Here is a 26,331-nt window from a genome sequence, read left to right as displayed (position 1 = left end):
AATGTAAAGTTTCGCCACCTGTCCTGTAGAAGGGCCACATCCCATAGACTATCAATCGCAAGAGAGGGTATTAATACGTCTCGATCTATTGACTCTCACAGAAAACTGGACATCACATGGTGTAAATTAAGCTGCTGTTCCTTCCACAATACATACCATGTGATTGAAATAAAAGACAGAGGCAGTGTTTCTTATGGACAAAAAAAATGTGGAAGACATCATGACATATGAAAACTGGTAGGGTTTTACAGCGTTGTGGGACGTTTCAAAACCGCTTTCGTAGTGTGATTGATGACCTCTACATTTAAAGTTATGTTTCACAGTGACGTGGTAGCAGATGTCTAGGTGTCCCGTTTCGATTGATCCGTCATATTGCAGTCATGCACGCTATCACTATTTCAGTGCAGGCATTCCTAAAAGGGTGTTGCTCCCAATAAGAGTCTCTCTCCATGTCAAAGAAGTGATGTCAGTCAATCAACATGTGGTAATCAACAGCATACCAGTGGGCGGATGGGATGGAAAAGGCGTTGTCGATTCACTGTAATAAGCACCACAACTGACAGTGCGACCAGTTTTAGCAATAATGCAAGATTTTCTGTAATTACAAAACCGACTAATGTGGCGGCAGTGTGCTTCCCAATTTCTGTATCATCGCTAAACCACCCCTCCACTACCTTGCGAGTGCTATATACAAGACTGCAAATGTAGATAGATGATGGTGGAGTGCGTCCATTCATTGTTAATTCTCAAACATACATATACACAAAAGTATACCTAACAGCGTCCTGTACTGATCCACATATTTCTAGTACTTGGATCATTGTGTGTTATTTACGATTACAATTGCCCATATTTCTCTATGTGGATGGGTGTCACAAAGCATTCTCGCATTCTTAGGATAAGGTTGTAGATCGAGAGACCTCCCCGCATTATCTTTGACGAACCCTCCCTTAAACTATGTCACCAATTTAATTTGCAACTTACCAGAAGTAGGAGGCTACTGTGTGCAAACTATGCAACAGAGCAAACTGAGTCCATAACTGCTGTTCAGCGAAGACTGTTCTGCACTAATCGGACTCACAGCGCCCATTCAAGTGTACAAGATCTCTCCACATGAGCGCATGTCGAGGAGGTTAGCACCCCTTGTCGGTGTATAGCAGATGTGAGAGTGTTGTGATGATATAACAGACGCTTCTGAAGAAGAAACGTGTGGTTTGTGCATGACGGACCTCCAGGCAGATGTAGTTTGAAGCATTTTACGTAAATCATTTGTGCTATCGATTTAGAGGTATTTTTCTAGTGTCTGGGGTCATTACCAGGAAGGTATTGGCAAGAGACAAATGATTGTGGAACATACACACTTACATTCCTAACGCTACACGGTTCTGCACTTAAAACACACTGTATTGCTAGAGCGGCGCGGCTTCTCACCTGTTAGCTGTGTGGAATACAACGCTGTTAATATTCCAATGTAAAAAATGTAATCACGGCGAATGAAATACTTTTTCCCTCGCAAGTTTCTCTACGATAAACTATGGTGACCAACTGTAAAGTATTAAATTACTACCTTGCACAACAAAGAAAATATAGATTCTTTGTAACACAAACACTACATAGATTTACAGAGACGTACAGGTATGATGCCTTCAAGCCCGGTCACGGCTCATAAATTATGATATGCTTACACAGCCCTACAAAATCATGGTCGACAGCCGAAAATGCATATGAAGGAATAAACACCATGATCAGTAGCCAGAGGAGATGTAATTGTCTTACCGGAGTTTACCACTGCCCCCGGTAATTTTCCTCTTGCATACAAAAGTTATGGCCTGATGTTAGGTGGTATTGCTCATGTGCAGGATAATTATTGCCCTTTTCGCCTTGATACCACGTCTCTGGAATGCCTCTTCGCTCCACTATTAAGGTGTGTATATGTAACATCAGTCTACACGCAATTTTATTGATTTGGCTTAGTACTCTTTTCATGATATTTGTCTCTAATTTTACGTATTCTCAGTCAGTTTCCATAATTTTACTAGGTTTTCGCGATTTTAGATATTTCATACTAATTCCCTCAATTTTTACTTATCTCACATCAATTCCTCATGATTATAATAGTTTTCCTCGTATTTTAATGATTTTATGTCGTTTCCCATATTTTTTCCACGCGTTATATCCCGAGCGACGTTCAGAGACGGATCCACTATACGTCATGTCTGGGATGGGATTAGAAGGTTGATCCATCATACGTTATGTCCGTAGATGAGTTCTGTGTCCGAAGTTGGATCCACCAGCAGGAGGAACAGGAGATGGGAGCCATTGATGTTTCCCACAGTCCATGTTTCACTGTCATAGAATGACGCAAAGGATCAGTATATGGTCATATTACTGACATACCCACGTGCTGTTTGATTTTCTTAAAGAATATTTGCACATCTTATACACCAACGTACTAAAAAGTCGTGCCCCCTCCCCGATGATCCACTTGAATACATTTTGGATAGGACGAACATGAAAAGTATAGTAACAGCCGCTTCGTACCTATATGAAACTGAAGACTAGATTTATGGCCAAAATGTGTCCAAGAAATGGAATACATCGCATACTTCTTCATTCGTGTAGGTGAGGACGCCGAAACAGGTTTTCCATTGATGGATATGTTTCATCATTACACATGCGTTGGAAGCCCTCTGATGCCTGTGGATGGAGATATTTGCTCTTAATGATTGCAGGCAGATACTGCTCGAAGTCACACACAGAACACAAAGTGTATACTAGCCGATCACAGGATATACCATACAACTGATACACCCCGAGATAACAGCGGAAAGAAAGATTAAATGCGTGATAAATGAAATGTCGTGTGACGAGGGCCTTCCGTCGGGTAGACTGTTCGCCTGGTGCAAGTCTTTCGATTTGACGCCACTTCGGCGACTTGCGCGTCGATGGGGATGAAATTATGATGATTAGGACAACACAACACCCAGTCCCTGAGCGGAGAAAATCTCCGACCCAGCTGGGAATCGAACCCGGGCCCTTTGGATTGACAGTCTGTCGCGCTGACCACTCAGCTACCGGGGGCGGACATGCGTGATAAATAGCAAGCAGCAACGTCTCCCTCTTCCTAGTATGCATCGCCAGTCCACCATAAATCATACCTCGGTACAACACCTCTCAACCCATCAATCCATTCACCTTGTATCATCCTTTAACGCAAATCCATGTCAGTTTAGAGGCAGATGGCTCTTTTTCTCCAGGAAAACATCAAAGACAGCAGTCAACTGCCATGTATCACTATCATGTCAATAGACATGCAGTAGAATGTTGCTAAAAAAAAGGCCACACAGCAACTGTTTGTAAAGTTTTTGCTAGCTCACACCGCATGACTATGATTGGCGGAAAGCACAGAGAAGCACATTGTAAATAAAGTTTGTTAAAGTTGAAAACACGTAAACAGTCCTTCACACGGCCAGACAAGTGATCCATTCTGCAGTTGTATATCGCAGTCACCCCAGCTGGTAATACAACGCTCTTTAGCTAAGGACATTTATAAAAATTTATAAGGCAGTTGCTGATAACTGTGGGTTCACATCTGGGTTTGTGACCCGACATATATATAAATTTATTTATTCTACATTTGACGATCATCCACGTTAAACATTCTATCCCAACCGCCTTATCGCTGTCGACGAAAAAGTGACAGTTTCCCTGGTTCCAGGTGCTTTCATGTCAACTTTTTCTTGTATTCCTCTTGATGATGCATTCTCGTTCCCACGCACAAGGACTTTCTGCACCAAGCAGAAGACATACTTGCTGAAATAATTGGCGTTCACGCTGTCACAGGGCTCGTTGGTCTAGGGGTATGATTCCTGCTTAGGGTGCAGGAGGCCCCGGGTTCAAATCCCGGACGAGCCCTAGCCTTTTGTGCAAACTGGTCGCACGTAGGTGACTGAGTCAGCGCAAAAAGCTGCCCGTCAGTGTAAAGTGAATTTCATATATGTACCCACACATTCTTCTCAATCCCCCCCTGCATTTTTGTGTATTTTGCCTCAATTTCTACGTATTTTTCGTCATTTTTTGTAATTTTGTCGATTTTATGTCATATGTATGTCCATACGATCATGACATCACTTCTTACCACGTATTCTAAAATTGCTTGTAAATGTAGTCCAAATGTCAGCACCTAGTCCAAATGTACTATTTTTCTGATCGGACGGCATAGTATAACAGTGTTCTCGAATGCATCCATTCACCGACAACCAAATATTCTACAGCTGCAGTGCGTTTGCTCTATTTTCTGGATGCCTGTATATGTCACAGATGATTCCCATGACCTGGAGTAGACCCTAGTTAGTGTTCGAATGTGGATCCACCATGAGCAATGTGTGAATGCGGTTCAGCAATATGCCACATCTGGGATAGGATTTGAAAGTGGATCCGCCCCGCGTTATATGTAGAGCGTCATTCAGAGACGGATCCACAGTACGTCATGTGTAGGATAGTGTTAGAAGGTTGATCCATCACTCGTTACATCCGGAGATGAGTTCTATGTCTGAAGTTGGATCCACCAGCGGGAGGAACGGGTGATGGGAGCCACTGATTTTTCCCACAGTCCATGTTTCACTATCATACAATGCTGTGCTCCTGACTCACATTCTCAGAAAATTCTTCCTTAAATTACGGCCTATGTTTGATACTAATAGACCTCTTGGCCAGGAATACCCTTTTTGCCAGTGCCAGTCTGTTTTTAATGCCCTTGCCTCAGCCATCATTGGTTATTTTGCTGCCTAGGTAGCAGAATTCCTTAAGTTCATTTACTTCGTGATCATCAGTCCTGATGTTAAGTTTCTTGTTGTTCTCATTTCTGCAACTTCTCATTACTTTCATCTTTCTTCGATTTACTCTCAATCCATAATCTGTACTCATTAGATTGTTTATTCAATTCAGCATATCATGTAATTTTTCACTTTCATTCAGGATAGCAATGTCATCAGCAAATCATATCATTGATACCCTTTCACCTTGAATTTTAATTCCATTCCAGAAGCTTTCGTTTATTTCCATCATTGCATCTTCGATGTACAGATTGAATGGTAGGGGCAAAGGAATACATCCCTGTCTTACGCCCTTTTAATCTGAACACTTTGTTCTTGGTCATCCACTCTTATTATTCCCTCTTGGCTCTTGTAGATATTGTATATTACCCGTCTCTCCCTATAGCTTTATTTTTCACAGAATTTCGAACATCTTGCATCATTTTACACGGTTGAACACTTTTTCCTGGTCGACAAATCCTATGAGCGTGTCTTGATTTTTCTTTAGTCTCGCTTCCATTATCAGCCGCAACCTCAGAGTGACCTGCCGGGTGCTATTACCTTTCCTAAAGCCTAACACATCCTCAGTTTTCTTTTCCATTCTTCTGTATATTATCCTTGTTAATAACTTGGATGCATGAGCTGTTAAGCTGATTGTGCGATAATTCTCACACTTGTCAACTCTTGCAGTCTTCGGAATGGTGTGGAAGATATTTTTTCGAAAGTCACATGGTATGTTGCCAGACTCATACATTCTCACCAACGTGAAGAGTCATTTTGTTACCATTTCCCCCAATGATTTTAGAAATTCTGATGGAATGCTATTTACCCCTTCTGTCTTATTGATCTTACGTCCTCCAAAGCTCTCTTAAATTCTGATTCTAATATTGGATCCCATATCTCTTCTAAATTGACTCCAGTTTCTTCTTCAATCCATCAGAGAAATCTTCTCCCTCACAGAGGTCTTCAATATACTCTTTCCACTTATCTGCTCTCTCCTCTGCATTTAACAGTGGAATCCCCGTTGCACTCTTCATATTTATGCCCTTGCTTTTAATGTTACCGAATGTTGTTAGTAAATGCTGAGTGAGTCCTTCCAACAATCATCTCTTTTTCGATTTCTTCACATTTTTCATGGAGCCATTTCATCTTAGCTTCCCAGCACTTCCTATTTTTTTCATTTCTCAGCGACTTGTATTTCTGTATTCCTGAATTTACCAGACCTTTTTTTTGCTTCCTTCTTTCGTTGACCAGCGGAAGTATTTCTTCTAGTTACTCGTGGTTTCTTCGCAGTTACCTTCTTTGTACCTATGTTTTTCCTTCCAGATGCCCTGATTGCACTTTTTAGAGATGTCCATTCCTTTTCAACTGTACTGCCTACTGAGCTATTCCTTGTTGCTGTATCTATAGCCTTAGAGAACTTCAAGCATGTCTTGTCATCCGTTAGCACTTCCTTATCCCACTTCTTTGCGTATTGATATTTCCTAACAAATCTCTTGAACTTCAGCCTACTCTCCATCACTACTTTATTGTGATGTGAGTCTATATCTGCTCCTGAGTGCGCCTTACAATCCAGTATCTGATTTTGGAATCTCTGTCTGATCATGATGTAATGTAGCTGAAATATTTCTGTATCACCCGGTCTTTTCCAAGTATACCGGCTCCTCTTATGATTCATGAACAGAGTATTCGCTATTACTAGCTGAAATTTGTTGCAGACCTCAATTAGTCTTTTTCTTTTCTCATTCCTTGTCCCAAGCCCATATCCTCCTGTAACCTTTTCTTCTACTCCTTCCCCTACAACTGCGTTCCAGTCCCCCAAGGTTATTAGATTTTCATCTCCGTTTATGCACTGTATCACCCTTTCAATATTCTCTTATACTTTCTCTATATGTTCATCTTCAGATTGCGGTGTGCCATGTATACCTCAACTACCGTTTTCGGTGTTGATTTGATATCGATTCTGATACGAAGAAGCCTATCACTGAACTGTTCGCTGAACGCACTTTTTGCCTTACGTTCCTGTTCATAATGAATCCTCCTCCCTTTATACCATTTTCTGCTTCCGTTGATAGTACCCTATACTTACCTGACCAGAAATCCTTGTCTTCTTTTCATTTCACTTCACTGACCCCTACTACATCTACATTGAGCCTTTGCATTCCCCTTTTTAAATTTTATAGCTTCCTTACCACATTCAAGCTCCTGACATTTCACCCCCCCCCCCCCTCCCGTCTCATAGAAAATTCTCCTTCCGTTGACTATTCAATCTTTCTCTCATGATTGGTCAGCTCCCCATTGGCAGTCTCCTCCTAGCGACTCGAATGGGAGACTATTCCGGAATCTTTTGCCAATGGAGAGATCATGACGACACATTACAGGCCACATGTCCTATGGATACACGTTATGTGTCTTTAATGCAGTGGTCATCCTCATGTCGTTGATCATTGCTGATTCTTCTGCCTTCATAGGCAGTTTCCCACCCCAAGGACAAGAGAGTGCCCTGAACTTCTGTCCGCTCCTCTACCCTTTTACAAGGCCGTTGGCAGAATGAGGTTGACTTCTTTGCTGGAAGTCTTCTGCCGCCAATGCTGATTATTAATCACAATTTAAGTGGTGGGGGTTTCGAACCCAGGACTGACGATGTTTTGATTACTAAGCAAAGACGCTACCCCCTTTTATTTTTTTTCCTTTTTCTCTTTTTAGATCTCACTTTGTTCGATTTTGATCGTTGCATCTGCTCGGGGCGGACATCGTAAGACATCTGTTAGGCTACGGGTGGGGTACTAGTTAACTATATATCATTTGTGTTGCGAAGGACTGTCGCCTCAAGGCGGTCAGCGAATGTCGTCAGCTTTTGCCGCGAGGCACTCTACGGGTCAGCTGGCCATTTGAAAAAGGCTGTGTCCCTCTCGCAGGTGGATGGATGAATGGATGGCTGGAGGGAGGGAGTGAGGGATGGAGGGAGGAGAGGGGTGAGAGAATGCAAGAAGAATTTCGGAAGTTTGTGAGCGCCATCGAGGAGAACACACATTCAACTACCGCCCCCTCTGCAGTCTTTTGGGATGACGATTTTCCCCAGTTCATGTGTTTCATTATGACCCATTCATTAAGAGTGCTTGTTTTTTCATGACAATTTCGAAGTGCAATTAGAACAGTGATGCATTTTTTCCATCAGTTGTCGTAGTGTGCATTGACTTCAATTACCTGGGTTGCAGCGTGATTTTTGAGCAGGCATCTGTAGCGAACTGGAACATCAAACAACGATAAATATTGTCCTCAGCTGTATGCTTACAGGTAATACACTTATTAAACTCCTCTCTGTCCAACACGAGCATTTTGTCAGTTGAACATATTTCCTGCCAACAAGAATGAAGGTAATACCTTACACCCCAGCATTTTCCCTCCAGCTTGTAGGTGAAGGGTAGAGTTTGAGTGTGTCTGTCACTAGTTTTGAGTGGTACTGTGACACTTTTTCCCAGCCAGGTAACACCACTTGTATGTTATCGTCAATTTTTGAGCTGTATTGCGATTTTATGCAGTCCTTTTGTATAATTAGACCCAATCTGGATGATTTATTATGTAATTGGGACTGATCTTTACATTAGTTTCCCAACCCAAATAAATAAAGTACGCTGACCAGGAGCAGTGGCAAGGGTGGGGCTACGGGGGCTACAGCCCCTTCCAATAGAGTATCATATTACACTGTATAAATTGACTTCAGAAATCAGTGAATATATCACTCCAAGATATTTAATCATTTTTTTTATAATTATGTAGCAATATAGGTTGCAATGTATTTCAAACACATTTTAACAAAAGAACAAAAGCAACAAATAGCTTAGTATCTAAATCAATAAATATCATTTAACTTAAAATGCGCATCTCACTATTTATTAATACACATTTTTTACCCTGAACTATAAAACGGTTACCAAAAACTACTTTAAGCAAAACCAAATTTTACCAATTTGTCGGTGGAGGACACCAACTCTCCTTTTGTTAAGCGATATTCCATTCCCCCAAACCCCCTCCCCCCTCATTAGCCGCCACCCTTGACTGAATAGTCCTTGACACTGAGCTAACCTTCCTCTCCTGCACTAGGGCTTTCCGTCCAGAAGGAACAGATTCAAGTCCCAGAAAGGGTCTGCCAATTTTAATTTCCCACCAATTCCTGGGTGGTGGGTGGGGTGGGGCGTCAGGACAGTCCTGGGCCAAAGAAATTACCATCAAAATTCGAAAGTCCTGCCAAAATTCATATTTCCCGCCACAATGCGAACTTCCCACCTATAGGGTAGGCAGGGGACGGTGGGAAGGGGGTCTGGGCCCCACATGCAGGCTGAGAAAAACACATGACGTCATCCAGGGTTGGGGGTGGGCCTGGTTGGAGGAAAATTAATTAATCAATTTAATTAATTGGCATATCAGTTTGATATCAAAATTGGGGTGATACCGCCACTACCCTACTACTGCTAATATGCGGTCTGGGAACTGACTGCCATTCCTTTTGCATAGGCTCTCTTGAGTCTTCAGTGCAGAACTGTGAACAGCAAGACACCTTCTGAGAGCATCACAAACATACTGAGCTTTGTAGCAATAGGTTGACTTGAAACTCCATGAGCAAACTGTTTTATGTTATTGACAATATTTCTTTCATGAGACGAATCAAATGAGGCTGAGCGGTGCCACTTCGTGGGATAAAACCAGCAACTAAACAACCAGTATAAAACTTAAAACTGCATTAAAGATATCATTTTTCTAGTTCATTTAACATTCCTTCGTGACAAGATGTGAAGGTTTGATCATTCATCTAACATTATACCAATCAACATGTAGACTCTGTCTCATCTTAAAGCGTCTGTTACGCCAAAGTTAAATGGATGATGATAACAAGTTTTAGATTCTTTCTTGTGTCAAAATAGATCTGTATAGCTTTGCAGGCTAAACAGGGCTTCCTCGACGGAGAGCTACCCACACATAGTCGGTTGACTTGGACGTGTGCTACTTCTTATAAACTTTCCTGTGTATGGTATTCCATTAGCTCCCTTTAAAGGGAATGCAGCAACGGTAGACCGAAATTAGGATGATGTCTCTTTCTTTTCTCTGAAACTTTCCCGAAAGTTATTGTTGATTTGTTTTCATTGAAGTACCACAATACGTTTTTACTCTCCCTTATTCTGTAGATATCAACTTTTGATTTGCTATGACCTTCCACATTTTCATTAGAACTTGACACTTCTGTACATTGCTTGCGATTTACCATCAAACTTTTGTTTGTATTTCAGCCATCTTTTCCCAGCAATGTTCTTTTTAGTGTCTCTGGTCCACCAGTTATGCAAGTAGAATATTTTTGTAGGAATTAACATTAAAATAAATATTCTGAGAAACTGTGTCTAGTTTTTTCTAGGCTTGCATTTCCCATAGCAATTGGCATAAGTCCTTTTGTTTTACGTATCAATTTGTTCTGTATCACAGCAAGAGCGACCATGTCAGTTGCTAAAAATTATAATGACTATTATAAAATCTGTAAATGACACTGAAGGGGGAAGAAAAGATACGTAAATAAGGGCAAATTTAAAATGTAAAACAAAACTGTGATATTAAAGTAGTACATCACTTGAAAGGAGAGCTAAGTTACTGTTGTATACAGATATAATACGTTCATTTGTTTCTGTGGCAGAATGAGGGTGGTTACACAGTCGAGCACTTGCAGCTCAGAAGCACAGGAAACGAACTCCTGCTAGAGTAAATTATAAACAGCTCCATCAGGCAGGGATGTGTATTTTCCTCATATGGACTCCACACTAACATTGCTCTGAAAAGCCTATAGGCAAAGTCTGAAGAAATCATTAACTCTCCTGTAGGTAATCTGTGTTTACTGTCAGCTCATTAATAAAAAGACACGATGGAGTTGCAAGCTTAGCTGGAGACAGCTGTCATTTGCAGACGCATCGTATACATTATGTCAGTTGGCTGTCGATAGCTCGTCGTAACAGTAATGATGCAACGCTGCTTATGAAAGCGCCTATCACATGACATGGTTACTCAAGTATAAAATCCATGTGAACGGACTGATTGTTGTATAACTTGGGATGCGGCAACCCTCAGATAATTTAGAAACAAAGAAACACATGGTATGCAGCAGTATGGCCTCAGATGTTACTGTTTTCAAAGTGGTTCCCTACGGAACACCATCAATATTACTTTTAAAGAGTACCTCAATATCGAGCTCATTTGTTAACTTCCTCATATGAAGTTTAATGTCATTACCCAAGTCTCAGTAATATTTTACGACCCACATTCAACATTATGTTAACCACTGTACCGCGTTAAGAAGGATTGGGGTAAGGCCCGTCCAATGTTCCAGATTTATATCTTTCGTGAATACCCATGTTCTTCTTCATTAGTCGTCTGATTGGTTTTATGCGGCCTGCAACAAATTCTTCTGCTGTGCCAATCTCTTGATGTCCATGTGTCACTTGCATCTAGTTTTCTCAGTTGTGTAATATATTTCAGTCTCTTAGTTCCCTATTAGCCGAGCTGTCTAAGGCGCTGCAGTCATGGACTGTGCGGCTGGTCCCGGCGGAGGTTCCAGTCCTCCCTCGGGCATGAGTGTGTGTGTTTGCCTTAGGATAATTTAGTTTAAGTAGTGTGTAAGCTTAGGGACTGATAACCTCAGCAGTTAAGTCCCATAAGATTTCACACACATTTGAACATTTCTAAGTTCCCTAACATTTTTTACCCTCTAAAGGCCCCTCAAGTACCATAGAAGTTATTCCTCGATGTCTTAGTGCGTGCCCTATCATCCTTTAACTTCTTCTTGTCAGTGTTTTCCATATGTTCCTCTCCTTCTCGATTCTGAGGAGAACCCCCTCATTTCTTATCTTATCCGTCCACTTAATTTTCAACATCCTTTTGCAGCACCACACTTAAACGCTTACGGTGCCCTCTTTTCGGCTTCTCCAACAGGACTTTATTTACTCCCAAACAATGTTGTGCTCAAAACGTACATATTCAGAAATTTCTTCCTCAATAAGACCGATATATGATACCGCCGAGCGGAGTGACCGCGCTGTTAGAGGCGTCGTGTCGCGGGTTGCGCGGCCTCTCCCGCCGGAGGTTCGAGTCCTCCCTCGGGCATGGGTGTGTGTGTTGTTCTTAGCATAAACTAGTTTAAGTTAGTTTAAGTAGTGTGTAAGTGTAGGGACCGATGACCTCAGCAGTTTGGTCCCTTAGGAATTCACACACATTTGAACATGAATGATTCAAGCAGAATATTTTTGGCCAGAAATACCCTCTTTCTTCTGCTAGTCTGCTTTGCATGTCCTCTTTGATTCATCTGTCATGTGTTATTTTGTTTCCAAGGCAGCAGAACTCCTTCGCGTCGTCTACATTGCGGTCGCCAATTTTTGTGTTAAGTTTATTGCTAATCAGATTTCTGCTTTTGCTCATCACTTCCATCTTTCTTCGATTTACTCTTAGTCCACACTGTGTGTTCATTATACTTTTCATTCCTCTTTCACCCAGGAAAAGCAATGTCATCAGCGGACCTCGTCACTGACATTCTTTCAACCTGAATGCTAATGCCACTCCTCAACCTATCTTTCATTGCTTCTTCAGTCTACAGATTGAACAGGAGGGGAAGAAGACTGCATCCTTGTCACAGACCCTTTTTAATTGCCCAGACAGTTCGTCGCTTCAAACGAGACAAAAATCGCAATGTCATTACGCGTTGAACCACATTACAAGCGTCCAGTCAGCTGCTGTACAGTTTCTGTTCTATGCTGTCTGGCCCATCGAGGACTCCAGTTATTATTATTATGGCGTGTGACGAGTGCCTCCCGTCGGGTAGACCGCTCGCCTGGTGCAAGTCTTTCGATTTGACGCCACTTCGGCGACTTGACGTCGATGGGGATGAAATGATGATGATTAGGACATCACAACACCCAATCCCTGAGCGGCAAAATCTCCGACCCAGCCGGGAATCGAACCCGGGCCCTTAGGATTGACAGTCCGTCGCGCTGACCACTATTTTTTTTAATCTCATTTTGTTCGTTTTTGTTCGTTGAATCTTCTCGGGGCGGACGTCGCAAGACACTCGTTACAATTCGTCGTTGATCCATTAACTCAGTTTTTTTACTACAGAGGGCATCTAACCCTCTGACCGAACACGCTGAGTTAGCGTGCCGGCGCCCACTCAGCTACCGGGGGCGGACACTGCAGCTATGTGCGCCGCTGTTAGCAGTGGACTTTCCCGAGAGACCGGCTGCACATGCCCATTCCAAGCAGGCCTCTTAGCAATGTACGCTCGGGGACTGATTGAGATTGTCTTGCGTTCACCGACAGCAGCTTTTCGTGTCGGGTTTGAAACCGATTGTCACTGACAAGGCTTTACAGTCCGGCCCCTGTCGGTTAGGACATTTTTACCACCTCCGCTACATGTCTGCGAGTCATACACCATTTCTTGTAGAGAAGTTGGATAGACCACTAAGTTGGGCAACTTCATTCATGAGCACGTCCTAACACGATAGCTACTTTACGCCATTCTGCATTGTCTTCATGTCGACTCTTCTGACTGCACCGATTCTATTCAATTGATATATGGGTCATTTCACTGCTACGACTTAACGTCAGCGATGTAGGGTCATATGGCCAGCTGGTTCCAGTTCTGCATCAGCAACAGGTCTCCAAAGCGACCAGTTTGGTCTTTTAAGGGGGGCGGCCAATATTTTGTATGGTGAGCCTATTTAAGTCTGCCTGTTAGCCAATTCTGACAGGTATGAATTTCCAAGTTTGTTGAATCTAGTGTTTCAGATGAAAGTGCCCCAACTTTATGACGGCCTAGGAATCGACGCTACTAGGTCACTAGCGACGAAAATAGCTAGTACCGACAAGGATTAAGCATCTCGCAGGAAACTATGTGGCAGTCGCTGGTTACGCTGGAGAGATACCTCTGGTCGAAGTGGTAGCTTCTGCACTCGGTAAGGTATCATACCAGAAGAATTATGATCTTGTTACATGCCCATGCGTGGATGTTGCTCGTAATTTATACTCAACAATTTGCTTTTTAGTAGGCTGGTATTGGATGACCACGTAAATGAGATATAGCTGGTAAATAAACTGAGGTAATCCAGCCAAGATGTGAGCATCTAAATCTACATCATACTCCACGATACACCTAACGGTGTGTGGCGGAGGGTACTTCTGATACCACCAACTGATCTCCCCTACCCTGTTCCACTCACGAATTTAGATTGTCGGTAACCCTCTGTATTTGCTCGAATTTCTCGAATTTTCTCGTCGTGATCATTGTATGAGGGAGTAATATGTTGCTCGGCTCTTCCTGAAAAACGTTCTCTCGAAATTTCAGTAATAAACCTCTCCATAATGCACAACGACTCTTTGTCGATTTTGTTTCGTTAAGGGCGCCATGTTGAGTTCTGTCAGCAAGGAGGTCTTGAATCCCGTCACAAATCTGGTCCTATACTCGGTAAGACTGCATTTTTTTCACTAACTGCAATGTGGGCCGTTGTCAAATGCCTTCCTGAAGTCAAGTACACAACATCAATCTATGCACCGTTGTGTATAGCGCTATGGATCTCATAGAGGAACAGAGAGAGCTGAGTTTCTCAAGATCTCTGTTTGCGGAATCCATGTTGGTTTTTATAGAGGAGATCTTCGTTCTCCAGAAACGTCACAATTCTTGAGCATAAAACGTGTTCCATAATTCCACAACAGACTGACGTCAATGATATAAGTCTGTAATTACGTGCATCTGTCCTCTGACCCTTCTTGAAAACAAGAATGACATGCGCGTTTTTCCAGTCGCCAGGTACTCTTCGTCGGTCCAGCTTTCTGCGATAATCTCCCGCAAAAAGGGGGGCAAGTTCTTTCGCATAATCTTTGTAGATTCCTATAGGTATCTCATCTGGCCCTGATGTTTTCCCAGTACTAGGAAATTGTAGTTGCTTTTCTTTTCAGCGATTGGTCATCTCAATAACTGCTATTTCAACGTCCGTATGATGACTGAAAGGAGGGAGCGTGTTGCGATCTTCCACACTGAAACAATTTCCGGAGACCGAGTTCAGTATTTCGGCCTTCTCTCTTATCACTTTTCGTTTCCCTGCCAGTATAGTCACTGAGTGAATGAATAGAAGATTTTGAACCGCTTACTAATTTTACATACATACAACAAAACCTGTTAGGGTTTTTACTGAAATCGGTTGACAAAATTTTACTTTCAGATTCAATGAACGCTTGTCTTAGTGCTCTTCTTAAGCTCATTTTCGCTTCGTTCAGCTTTTGTTTGTCAGCTTGGTTTTGACTTCTCTTGAACCTGTGACCAAGCTCTCTTTGTCACGGAACCGTTTTCTAGCACGACTATTAAGCCACGGTGGGCTTTTCCCATCCCTTAAGACCTAGATTGGAACATTCTTGTCTAAGGCATAATGAACGATACTTCAGAAAGTTTTCCATTTGTACTCCACATCTTCGTCCTCATCAGTGGCTTGTATGTGACACGTCAGGTTTGTAAAATTATTGTGTAGTATGTTGTACATATTGATGGGAATGAAGGAAGGAGGTGAATCCAATGCCGGCTTATAGCCCACTCCTCCCGACTACCTCCTAGGAGGCCTCGAAGTTTAATACTCTCATCCAAACAACGGTTCATCATCAAAAGTGTCACATGCTCTCGCCCCACGAGAATCTACGGAGAGATGTGGAATTTAACTCAGGTCACTCGCACGTGTTCTGGTGATCAAGAAACTTAATACCACCAAAGAAAATGAAAACATTCTTGCTCCTCCAGCACTCGAAACGGTACCTTAGAGATAAGCGCCACGTTAATGAAGTGCGTTAGCGATTTCGGTTATAGGAGTATAAGTTATTCACTTTAAGGAGAATCTCGGCCCTCTGGTCGACTGCAACAGCTTTGTCTATAAAAGTCGAATGGCCTCGGTTGGCATCGACAGCTTTTACAGCACAGTAAATCTAGTCAACCTTAGTTAGCAGACGATGTTGTGCTCAGAACGGCTGCGTATGTGTAAATGAAAGAAAATGTATAACGCAATGTTAAATGTCACTGAAATATTCTAAAAGGTTTAACTTTATTGATAGTTTCAATAAAGATATTTCTTGCATACAGATTAAAAGCTGTAGTGACCGGAAGTGAGTGAGTATCAGTTCAAAATCGTAAGCCATCTACGCTACTCCCGTCAGCCACCGCGCCGACAGTCTACTCACTATTAGAGTGAACCATTAATAGTTCACCCATCTATTAACAAAGTACCTAATGTGTTCTTAGTTGCATTTTTCGCGAACAATTGGTCTGATTTTATGACTGTGTAAATATGTTCTTCCTTATGAAATTCCAGACAGAATACCTGAGATCTTATTCCTGCTCTTCCGAACAAGTGAGACATGCAATACCATCAGCCGAAAATGAAATTGGCTCAAGAATAAGGCGAACGAAATATGCAAACGATACGTTCTGCATATTTCCTGTACCGACCCGTTTCTTTTTTATCTACTGGCGCTATAGCGGTGTTTTGCATATCTCCCTCCCTGACATTTAAAATCTGTCTCGCTTTCGATCTCGCTTTCCATTTCACGTTCGGAGCAGCCGTCGTTCCTCATTCCCCGCTACACCACCGAGATTTGTTTTAATTTAATCCCCGCGCTTCAGAAAAGAAGAATGTAACGGAAATTCGCCAGCGGTGCCGGTGCCTTATCGTATTTATAAAAGTTGTCAGAAAGTGAGCCGGGTGATTTAAATATCCTTCCCGGCGGCAGTCGTCGCGTCTCCTGAGCGCCTTGTGCCCTCCCCGCCCAACTCGGCTCTGTACATTAGCCACGGCATGCCGTTGCGGGCCTTTAATCTGTATTCCTTCCTTCCTCCCTTCCGGTCGGCGACCGCGCGCCACGTCCTCCCCACCCACTTACCAGATTACGTGCATCAAATACAGAGCGAAATCTCGCCCTGGCAAACCGAGAACTGGCGAACGAAGCAAGCAAGGCGAAACCGCCCGCGCGCGCGCGCCCGAAACAAACTCGATACTCTGCGGAACCTGATTTATCCGCCGTGGCAGCGTGCCTCCGGGTAAACGAGCGTGTGCCCTGCTGTGCCGTGCTGTTGGTTTTGTTCTATTGATCCGGATGCCTTAGGCACCGCCAAGAGCTTCGCGCACCATCGTACTACGAGAATAGCTCTAACGTGCTACGCACGGTACACATGTATAGCATCTTATTACGATGAGGTACATATACAAAGTACACTATTGGCCATTAAAATTGCTACACCAAGAAGAAATGCAGATGATAAACGGGTATTCATTGGAGAAATATATTATATTAGAACTGACATGAGATTACATTTTCACGCAACTTTGGTGCATAGATCCTGAGAAACCAGTACCCAGAACAACCACCTCTGGCCGCAATAACGGCCTTGATACGCCTGGGCATTGAGTCAAACAGAGCTTGGATGGCGTGTACAGGTACAGCTGCCCACGCAGCTTCAACACCATACCACAGTTCATCAAGAGTAGTGACTGGTGTATTGTGACGGGCCAGTTGCTCGGCCACCATTGACCAGACGTTTTCAATTGGTGAGAGAGCTGGAGAATGTGCTGGCCAGGGCAGAAATCGAACATTTTCTGTAGCCTGAAAGGCCCGTACAGGACCTGCAACATGCGGTCGTGCATTATCCTGCTGAAATGTAGGGTTTCGCAGGGATCGAATGAAGGGTAGACCTACGGATCGTAACACATCTGAAATGTAACGTCCACTGTTCAAAGTGCCGTCAATGCGAACAAGAAGTGACCGAGACGTGTAACCAATGGCACCCCATACCATCATGCCGAGTGATACGCCAGTATTGCGATGACAAATACACGCTTCCAATGTGCGTTCACCGCGATGACGCCAAACACGAATGCGACCATCATGATGCTGTAAACAGAACCTGGATTCATCCGAAAAAATGACTTTTTGCCATTCGTGCACCCGGGTTCGTCGTTGAGTACAGGCGCTCCTGTCTGTGATTCAGCGTCAAGGGTAACTGCAGCCATGGTCTCCTAGCTGATAGTCCATGCTGCTGCAAACGTCGTCGAACTGTTCGTACAGATGGCTGTTGTCTTTCTAACGTCCCCATCTGTTGATTCAGGGATCGAGACGTGGCTGCACGATCCGTTACAGCCATGCGCATAAGGTGCCTCTCATCTCGACTGCTAGTGATACGAGGCCGTTGGGATCCAGCAGGGCGTTCCGTATTACCCTCCTGAACCCACTGATTCCATATTCTGCTAACAGTCATTGGATCTCGACCAACGCGAGCAGCAATGTCGCGATACGATAAATGGCAATCCGACCGTTATCAGAGTCGGAAACTTGATGGTACACATTTCTCCTGCTTACACGAGGCATCACAACAACGTTTCACCAGGCAACGCCGGTCAACTGCAGTTTGTGTACGAGAAATCGGTTGGAAACTTTCCTCATGTCAGCACGTTGTAGGTGTCGCCACCGGCGCGGCGCTAACCATGTGTGAATGCTCTGAAAAGCTAATCATCTGCATATCACAGCACGACACGAAGCGCCTATGAACGTTTGCGATGGTCTGTTTTTCCACCAAAAGAAACTTAATGACAGCTCTCTCCTTGAAACGCACCACCGTACAGACAGTATTTTGAAGACTACGTGCAGGGCCGCGACCTATGGGAACTTCATGAAACTATAGGGGCAGAAGCGGGAATATTTCACTATGTCCCACAAGAAATTACGTGTTTTTTCCACCGAAATTTATCGAGGAAAAAAGTGTTGCATTACTTACTGAACTTCACTCGTACATATAACCAGCACTCCAATGAACCTCGTGTTCCACAGTTATCGCCAGCAACATCTTCTTCTTCTTCTTCTTCTTCTTCTTCTTCGTCGCCCTGACAACATAGGTTACGTATTGGATGCAGCCAAATATACTCCACGTTGCCTGAGGTGCATTTACACAGGCCATATTTTCCGGCAATATTTGGCCGCAATAGCGTTGCCGTTAACATTCCTGTAATGCGGCTGCAATACACGGTAATTTTACGGTATGGTTGGGCAGTATTTCTGATGTTGCAAGCTGTCGCATCTAATTGCCGACGTATTGCCGATGTCCTGTCTGTAGATGTTTCCTTTTCACTCCTTTGTTTCCTGCTTCTATCAGCGACAGCGTAGCAATCACTTGTTTGAGCGAAAACAATGTTGCTTCGGTTTTGTTCGAAAGTCTGAGAGGTCATATAGCCACCTGTTTTGTTAGTTGTTCGTCGCCCCAAGTTTGTTATGTACAGCAGTGGAGAGGTGGACAAACGAGAGAACTATAATTTCATACATGCGATTAATTTGCGACAAGAAACAAGGGACTTCGAAGAAATGTATACAAAGATCGCATTCTGAAAAATAAGTTGCCGATGAAGTCGGACTCATGCTTGATTTTGGGTAAGCTGTATCTCATGTGTTTTCGTGTGCTGATGAAAAAAAAAACAGAAAATATAAATAAAAATTTTATTCTTATTTCAAATTTATAATAATTAAATCTTTCGAGTCTTCCAGCTAAGCACTGCATACTTGCTGCACCAATAGGCTTATTGATAAATCATTCACTCTAAGGAGGCAAGTAAAACTTTACAAGTCATCTGTAGCTATAAACCGGAGTGTGAACGCCACTCATGTTATAACTGATACACACTCTCTCATACTTCCATCTGTTTTAGCAGTTCATCGATCAGTTGCTTGTATGAGATATTCGAAACCGTATTTCGATATTCTGGTAAAATTATGGAGAAAGGTATGTATTCACCAACAGTTTATTAGATTTTTTTTAAATCATACCGCTTACTTAAAAAAGAAGCCACCCGCAAAGCCTCATTTCTCGTCTTAATTCTTTGTTCCTTTTGGGATGTAAAAGCAGTAGAACCGCACGCACTTCCACCAGCTCGCGTTTGACCGTTTTGTGACATTAGTGTGCCTCCGTGACCCGGAAATCTATTGCCGTAAACATTATCGGAAATGATGGCGGGTAATGTCGTAGTACATGGCTGCAATTCGTGTAGCTGCAATGCTGCCGTACAACATTTTCGGGATATGTTATCGTGGCCCACGTAAAGACCCTCAAGAATGGTTTTACAATACATTACGCAAGATAAGGATGGCTCCCACAACACTCACATTGCCTTTCTTTGTAAAGCCCCACGTAAGGTTTACATTAACGTTGGTTCTTGAACGGTGGCTTCTGTAGTTTGCTGTCGTATTGGTTTGGCATCGAAATCTTGATTTTGACAGCATTGGCGGTTAGCTTGTATCAATTGCATGCCTGTCGAATCTTTCTTCAGTTGATAAATTGATTGGTGCCCTCATGTTCAGTGAAGCCAAATTATTTCCTAATCCTGTCTTTGGCGGTTCTGTACACTCGACCTCGCTGTCATCTTGACTTTCCCCTAATTCTTCCTGTCTTACAATATGCCGTGCGGTCACGTTTCCTGCGCTTGAGTCCCGGGTTCTGTCTGCTAGCGGAAATTCCGTTTTACTTAAATTGCCCATTTGATCCTCCTCCCAATCTGACATGTTCTCATCTTTAATTTCATTTATCAGTATTAAAGGTTTCTATTTACTGTCCTATGCTCACAAACACTTGTCCGAGATTTTCTTTTGTTCAGTTTGTTGACTTTCGGGACGTGCCCATTGAGGCATCACAACAGCTGCATGTCAGTTATGACGATGCGAACGTAAGGACAACACGACACCAAGTCCCGTAGAGGTTAAAATCTCCGATCCAGCCGGGCACCGTCGCTTGGCAATCCTCGGCCCTGGCCGCGCAGCTACCAAGATGAACTGTCTGAGATATTACGCAATAAACGTAACTTATTATATATATTCATTACACCAAATTTCTTCACAAGCAATGTTGTTGTTGTTGTTGTGGTCTTCAGTCCTGAGACTGCTTTGATGCAGCTCTCCATGCTACTCCATCCTGTGCAAGCCTCTTCATCTCCCAGTACCTACTGCAGCCTACATCCTTCTGAATCTGCTTAGTGTATTCATCTCTTGGTCTCCCTCTACGATTATTACCCTCCACGCTGCCCTCCAGTACTAAATTGGTGATCCCTTGATGCCTCAGAACATGTCCTACCAACCGATCCCTTCTTCTAGTCAAGTTGTGCCACAAACTCCTCTTCTTCCCAAGTCTATTCAATACCTCATCATTAGTTATGTGATCTACCCATTTAATCTTCAGCATTCTTCTGTAGCACCACATTTCGAGAGCTGCTATTCTCTTCTTGTCTAAACTATTTATCGTCCATGTTTCACTTCCATACATGGCTACACTCCATACAAATACTTTCAGAAACGACTTCCTGGCATTTAATCGAAGTTAACAAATTTTTCTTCTTCAGAAACGCTTTCCTTGCCATTGCCAGTCTACATTTTATATCCTCTCAGCTTCGACCATCATTAGTTATTTTGCTCCCCAAATAGCAGAACTCCTTTATTACTTTAAGTGTCTCATTTCCTAATCTAATTCCCTCAGCATCACCCGACTTAATTCGACTACATTCCATTATCCTCGTTTTGCTTTTGTTCAAAAAATGGTTCAAATGGCTCTGAGCACTATGGGACTTAACATCTATGGTCATCAGTCCCCTAGAACTTAGAACTACTTAAACCTAACTAACCTAAGGACATCACACAAACCCAGTCATCACGAGGCAGAGAAAATCCCTGACCCCGCCGGGAATCGAACCCGGGATTGCTTTTGTTGATGTTCATTTTATACCCGCCTTTCAAGACACTGTCCATTCCCTTCAACTTCTCTTCCAAGTCCTTTGCTGTCTCTGACAGAATTACAATGTCATCGGCGAACCTCAAAGTTATATTTTTTCTTCTCCATGGATTTTAATACCTACTCCGAACTTTTCTTTTGTTTCCTTTACTGCTTGCTCAATATACAGATTGAATAACATCGGGGATAGGCTACAACCCAGTATTACTCCCTTCCCAACCACTGCTTCCCTTTCATACCCCTCGATTCTTGTAACTGCCATCTGCTTTCTGTACAAATTGTAAATAGCCTTTCGCTCCCTGTATTTTACCCTTGCCACCTTCAGAATTTAAAAGAGAGTATTCCAATCAACATTGTCAAAAGCTTTCTCTAAGTCTACAAATGCTAGTAACGTAGGTTTGCCTTTCCTTAATCTTTCTTCTAAGGTAAGTGGTAGGGTCAGTATTGCCTCACGTGTTCCAACATTTCTACGGAATCCAAACTGATCTTCCCCGAGGTCGGCTTCTACCAGTTTTTCCATTCTTCTGTAAAGAATTCGCGTTAGTATTTTGCAGCTGTGATTTATTAAACTGATAGTAGCAAGCAATGATGGCACTATTATCGCCTAATGCAGCTATTCCAAATACATAATCGCCTACCAGCGATTCTAATTACACGCGTATAGCACTTCCAACAGACACACTTCTCTTTTTCTGCTAATAGTGACTGCTACGTGCGGTCATGTTATATCTGATTCTTCACTGTGTGTTCATCATGTAGTCCATCGTCATCTTCTCTCTTCTTTTTTTCTTCTTCGTTTCTTCCCTAGATGTATGCACGACCATTGCTTTTAGTTCCGTTTTTCACCCATAGTAATTCACCTATGAATTATTTTTGTTTTTTTTTTTTTTTTTGCAACGGTTGTTTCCAAGATCGCTCCTCATCCATAGTAGTTGCATTTGAAGATATGGCGTTTCAGTCCTGTCGTAGGAAGCCGTGTGTAACGCTCCGTGCCGGTTTTAGATTAATTTTGGTTCTTTAATATTGGCCTCTTTAGTTTGTTGTCATATTGACTTGGCATCAGATCTTGATTTTGACGGCACTGGTAGATAGCTTCACTCCCAAGACACACGTATCACGGTAATAATGTTCCTAACCGTGTGCCTAAGTGATACGTGTCCTATCAAACTCTTACATAACTCCGCATAAGTAAGTCAGTAACACATTTAAAAAAATGTAAAAGGTGACTTGAAATCAGAACAGTTTGTACGAGGCACTGTAGTATACTATAAAACTAAATCAATCTAGACTCTGCGATCAGGCGCTGTAGTCCACGCTTTGTCGACCAGCCGTCATGTCATCCATCGCCACACGGCGTCATGCAGATGCAGTAAGGAAAGACATGAGGTCAGCACACCGCTCTCCCGGCTGTTGTCAACTTTTGAGATCTCGGAACCGTTACGTCTCATTCAAATTGCACATCAGTCGGCATCACGAGCCTGAGTGCACCACATTCCATTCCTCCCACCAAAGAACAATCTCTGGCAGTACCGGAAATTGAACACAGAACGCCCGCATGAGACTCAGATTTGCTAACCACTCGGCTACAGAGACAGACATATTACACTATAAGTTCATAGCAAACGTCTAAAGTTCATTCATAGCACGTTAGAATTCACACGATGCCGCAACACTTATTACAGTTAGTCATTGCTTTTCTGATTCAGTCCGGTCGCCGCAAAATACTATATGTTGTCCCAGTTTGTACAAAACTAACGTGAATCAACAGTTATGAATGTTTGAGACCGATTTCCAGCCCCGATGCGTGATTGTGCACACCGCGCTCGCCTGCGACTCACTCTGCTACCTCCCTCATATCAACTGCCGTGGGTCAAGTCGGCAGGCGCCAAACGCCCCTATATTTGGATGACACTACTCCCCCCCCCCCCCCCCCCCCCCGCCATGTATGGAAGTGAAAAGTGGACGATAAATAGTTTAGACAAGAAGAGAATAGAAGCTTTCGAAATGTGGTGCTACAGAAGAATGCTGAAGATTAGAAGGGTAGATCACATAACTAATGTGGACGTATTGAATAGAATTGGGGAGAAGAGGAGTTTGTGGCACAACTTGACTAGAAGAAGGGATCGGTTGGTAGGACATGTTCTGCGGCATCAAGGGGTCACCAATTTAGTACTGGAGGGCAGCGTGGAGGGTAAAAATCGTAGAGGGAGACCAAGAGGTGATTAAACTAAGCAGATTCAGAAGGATGTAGGCTGCAGTAGGTACTGTGAGATGAAGAAGCTTGCGCAGGATAGAGTAGCATGGAGAGCTGCATCAAACCAGTCTCAGGACTGAAGACCGCAACAACAACAACAACAACTCCCCCCCCCCCCCCCCCCACATCACCTATGGGCTCCGGTCCGGCAGAGATGAGTAGACCCAAGATATGACACAAACTAACTGTATCGGCATCTTTACCGTTATACTTCTACATCTAGTCTGCAAATCACACTTCAGTGCCTGACGTAGGGCTCATCAAACAACTTTCACACTAACTTCACACGCTCGAAAAGCGCTCGGAAAGAAAGAATACCTATATCTTTAGGAGCGATCTCTGATTTCCCTTTTTTCATTGTGAACTCGTTTCTCCCTGTGTAGACCAGCGTTGACAAAATATTTTCGCATTCAGAGGAGAAAGTTGGTGACTGAAATTGCGTGAGAAGATCGTGCCACCGAGAAACGCCTTTATTTAAATGATGTGCACCCCAAATCCTGTATCATGTCAGTGACGCTCTCTTCCCTATTTCTCGATAGTACAAAACGTTCTGCTGCTCTTTGAACTTTCTCATTGTACTCTGTTAATCCTAGCTGGTAAGTATCGCACACAGCGCTGCAGTACTCCAAAAGAGTACGGACAAGGTTAGTGTAGGCAGTCTCTTTAATAGATCTACTAAGTGTTCTGCCAATGAAACATAGTCTCTGTTTCGCCTTCCCCACAACATTTTCTATATGTTATTTGTAATTTAAGTATTTCGTTATCGTAATTCCTGGGAATTTAATTGAATTTGTGGCCTTTATATTTGATTGATTTATAGTGTAACCGAAGTTTAGTATTCCTTTTAGCACTCTGGTGGATGACCTCACATTTCTCATTATTTAGGGTCAGTTGCCAATATTCGCACCATACAGATATCGTACCTTAATCGTTTTGCAATATGTTTTGAGCTTCTGATGACTATACTGGAGGATAAACGACAGCATCATCTGCAAACAATCTGAGAGAGATGCTAGGATTGCCTCCTAAATCGCTTGTATAGATGAGGAACAGCAGAGGGCCTATAACACTACCTTGGGAAATTCAGAAATCACTTCTGTTTTGTTCGATGAGTTTTCGTCAGTTACTGCGAACTGTGACCTCTCTGACAGGAAATCATGAATCCAATGACGTAACTGAGAGGATATTCCAAAAGCACGCAATCTGTTTACTAACTGCTTGTGAGGTACGGAGTCAAAAGCCTTCTGGAAATCTAGAAATACAGAATAAATTTGAAATCCCGTGTCGATAGCACCCCGCACTTCGTGTGACTAAAGAACGATGTTTTCTAAATCCGTGTTGACTATGTGTCAAGAGACCTTTCTCTTCGAGGTAATTCATAATGTTCCAAAATCCTGCTGCATATCGACGTTAATGATATGTGCCTGTAATTTATTGATTAGTCTAATTGCCTTTCTTGAAGATTGGCCTGACCTGTGCAACTTTCCAGTCATTGGGTACGGATCTTCCGTCGAGCGAGTGGTTGTATATGATTGTTAAGTATGGAGCTATGGCATCAGCATACTCTGAAAGGAACCTAATTGGCGTACAATCTGGGCCGGAAGTCTTGCTTTTGTTAAGTGATTTAAGATGCTTCACTACTCCGAAGACATCTACTTATAAATTTCTCATGTTGGCAGCTGTTCTTGATTCGAATTCTGGAATATTCACTTCGTCTTCTTTGGTGAAGGAATTTCAGAAGGCTGTGTTTAGTAACTCTTCTTTAGCAGCACTGTCATCGATAGTATTTCCATTGGTATCGCTCAGAGAAGGCACTGATTGCGTCTTGACGCTAGCATGCTTTATGTACGACCAGAATCTGTTTGAATTTTCTGCCAAGTTTCGAGACAAAGTTTCGTCAAGGGAACTGTTGTAATCATCTCACGTTGAAGTCTGCGCTAAATTTCGAGCTTCTGTAAAATGTTGCCAATCTTGGGAATTTTGCGTTCGTTTAAATTTGGCATGCTTTTTTCGTTGTTTTTGCAACAATGTTCTGATCTGTTTTGTGTACTACAGTGGATCAGCTCCGTCGTTTGTTAATTCATTTGATAGACACTGAAGAGCCAAAGAAACTGGTACAGGTATGCGTATTCAAATACAGAGATATGTAAACAGTCAGAATACGGCGCTGTGATCGGGAATGCCTATGTAAAAGAATAGTGTCTGGTGCAGTTGTTAGATCGGTTACTGCTGCTACAATGGCAGGTTATCAAGATTTAAGTGAGTCTGAACGTGGTGATATAATCGGCGCACGAGCGATGGGACAGAGCATCTCTGAGGTAGCGATGAAGTGCGGATTTTCCCGTACGACCTTTTCACGAGTATACCGTGAATGTCAGGAGTCCGGTAAAACATTAAATCTCCGTCATCGCTGCGGCTGGGAAAAGATCCTGCAAGAACGGTGC

At 42.9% G+C, this 26,331-nt stretch overlaps 1 protein-coding gene and 1 non-coding gene across 4 annotated transcripts in view; both read left to right on the top strand.

The window, feature by feature from the left end:
* Window positions 1–26,331, top strand: part of LOC124804854 (discoidin domain-containing receptor 2-like) — a 923,862-nt gene that overhangs the window by 758,053 nt on the left and 139,478 nt on the right. The gene's annotated exons all lie outside the window — the stretch shown is intronic.
* On the top strand, window positions 3,844–3,915 carry Trnap-agg. Its single transcript has one exon. It is a non-coding gene; the product is annotated as a tRNA-Pro (tRNA).

This window comes from Schistocerca piceifrons, chromosome 1 (assembly GCF_021461385.2).
Source record: "Schistocerca piceifrons isolate TAMUIC-IGC-003096 chromosome 1, iqSchPice1.1, whole genome shotgun sequence".
NCBI classification, from domain to species: Eukaryota; Metazoa; Arthropoda; class Insecta; order Orthoptera; family Acrididae; genus Schistocerca; species Schistocerca piceifrons.
This window is presented reverse-complemented; position numbering and strand designations above follow the sequence as displayed.